General features: G+C 43.5%; 1 pseudogene; it reads left to right on the forward strand.

Annotated features, from left to right (window-relative positions):
• Positions 1 to 421: 421 nt before the first annotated feature.
• On the forward strand, positions 422 to 1699 carry LOC123254141 (annotated as a pseudogene).
• The last annotated feature ends 850 nt before the right edge of the window (positions 1700 to 2549 follow it).

A 2549-nucleotide genomic window follows, 5' to 3' on the forward strand; every position in this document is an offset into this window, starting at 1 on the left:
CAAGCTATGTAAGAGTTCAAAACTGAGATTTTGAGGAAAATGGAAGAGATCTGGCAAGAAAATAACTGTTTAAAGGGTAGAATCTTGCCAATTGAAAGTGAGGCTCAGAAACCAAATGAACTGTTAAGCAAATTGAACAGCAGAAATGACCAGATTGAAAAGGAATACTGGAATATTATGGCCGAAAACCAGAAGATTATCTCCCAAAACAAGAAGAGTATAGCCAAAAACCAGAAGATTACAGCCTAAAACCAAAAGATCATAGCTGAAAACTGAAACATTATAGCCCAAAACTAATCCCTAAAGGCTAGAATTGAGCAATTAAAAGCTAATGAGGTAGAAGTTCGGCTCCCGACCATAAGTGGTCTTCTTCCTGCCGGTAAACTCACCATCAAGACCAGCAGTTCACTTCTAAGGCCAGGAAACTACCAGTACAGCTAAAGAAAAAACATGCCTTGCCAATTCCCAGCATTGACACCAGAGCAAAAGAAAGAGCTCTCTGATATAGCTCGAAGAATTGTTGCTCCAGGCAAGGGGATCCTGGCCGCAGATGAGTCCACAGGCAGCATTGCAAAGCAGCTGCAGTCCATTGGAAATGAGAACACAGAAGAAAATCGCTGCCTTTATAGGCAGTTACTTCTGACAGCAGATGATCGAGTGAACAACTGCATTGGAGGTGTCATCCTTTTCCATGAGACGCTCTACCAGAAAGCTGATGATGGTTGTCCCTTTCCCAAAGTCATAAAGGCCAAGGGTGGTGTTGTGGGCATCAAGGTGGACAAAGGTGTAGTGCCCCTGGCAGGGACCAATGGGGAGACCACCACCCAAGGTCTGGATGGGCTAGCTTAGCACTGTGCCCAGTATAAGAAGGATGGGGCTGACTTTGCCAAGTGGCATTGTGTACTGAAGATTGGGGAAAATACAACTTCTCCCCTTGCCATCATGGAGAATGCCAATGTGCTGGCCCGATACGCCAGCATTTGCCAGCAGAATGGCATTGTCCCCATTGTGGAGCCAGAGATCCTCCGTGATGGAGAACATGATCTGAAGTGTTGCCAGTATGTCACCGAGAAGGTTCTGGCTGCTGTCTACAAAGCTTTGAGTGACCACCATATCTATCTGGAGGGGACCTTGCTGAAGCGTAACATGGTCACTCCTGGCCATGCTTGTACCCAGCAATATTCACATGAGGAGATTGCAATGGCAACTGTAACTGCTCTTCGCCAGACTGTGCGTCCTGCAGTCACTGGTATCACCTTCCTGTCTGGGGGTCAGAGTGAGGAGGATACCTCCATCAATCTTAATGCCATCAACACCTGCCCCTTGCACAAGCCATGGTCCCTGACCTTTTCTTATGGCCGAGCCCTGCAGACATCTGCCCTCAAGACCTGGGGTGGAAAGAAGGAAAATGTCCAGGCTGCCCAGGAGGAATATGTTAAGCGGGCCTTGGCTAATAGCCAGGCTGCTCAAGGCAAGTATACTCCATCTGAAAAGTCAGGAGCTGCAGCCAGCGAGTCCCTCTTTCTCTCTAACCATGCCTACTAAGTCAAGGCCTTCCATTTGGGTATGCCCTAACACTCCAGGCCATCCCTCACAGTCCAGGAAGAGGCTGAGATCCCAGAGCTTTGTGCGGACCTCTCCCATCACTCCTAACTTGTGTGGTGTTTTTGCTCTGTGGTGAATCTAGTGACCCCTCCTCGGCCAACTTTTTCCAATAAACAACTATTTAACAAGGAAAAAAAAGCTAATGATCTCTCAAGACAACAAGAACAAATGAAACAAAGTCAAAAGACTGAAAAAATACAAGGAAACATAAAATATCTCAATGAGAGAGTGACAGACCAAGAAAACCAGTCTAGAAGAGACAATTTTAGAATTGGTCTTCCAGAAAAACCAGAAATTAATAGAAACCTGGACTCCATACTAAAAGAAATAATTCAGCAAAATTGCCCTGAAGTCCTGTAACAAAAGGGCAATATAGACAGTGAAAGGATTCATAGAACACCTGCGACATTCGATCCAGATAAGAAAACACCCAGAAATATAATTGCCAAATTCAAGATTTTCCAAGCAAAAGAAAAAATCTTACAAGAAGCCAGAAAGAAACAATTCAAATATCAAGGAACACCAATCAGGATCACACAGGATCTGGTAGCCTCCACGCTAAAAGATCGCAAGGCTTGGAATATGATATTCAGAAAGACAAGAGAGCTGGGCCTGGAACCACGGATCAACTACCCATCAAAATCAACTACACATCAAAAAACTATATATTTCCAGGGGAAAGTATGGGCATTCAACAAAATTGAAGAATTCCAGGTATTTGCACAGAAAAGACCAGGGCTAAATGGAAAGTTTGATATCCAACCACAAAAATCGAGAGAAACATGAAAAGGTAAATAAGATACAGAGGGGAAAGAAAGAAAACTTATAATTTTTAAATTTGCCTTTTTAAGGGCCTCAGTGAGATCTAATTATCTGTATTCTTATGTAGAGAAATGTTACATATAATTCTCTGTAGTGAACTCTATTCACTATTATAGTATTCA

The sequence above is a fragment of the Gracilinanus agilis genome, unplaced genomic scaffold (assembly GCF_016433145.1).
Source record: "Gracilinanus agilis isolate LMUSP501 unplaced genomic scaffold, AgileGrace unplaced_scaffold15757, whole genome shotgun sequence".
In the NCBI taxonomy this organism is placed as follows: domain Eukaryota; kingdom Metazoa; phylum Chordata; class Mammalia; order Didelphimorphia; family Didelphidae; genus Gracilinanus; species Gracilinanus agilis.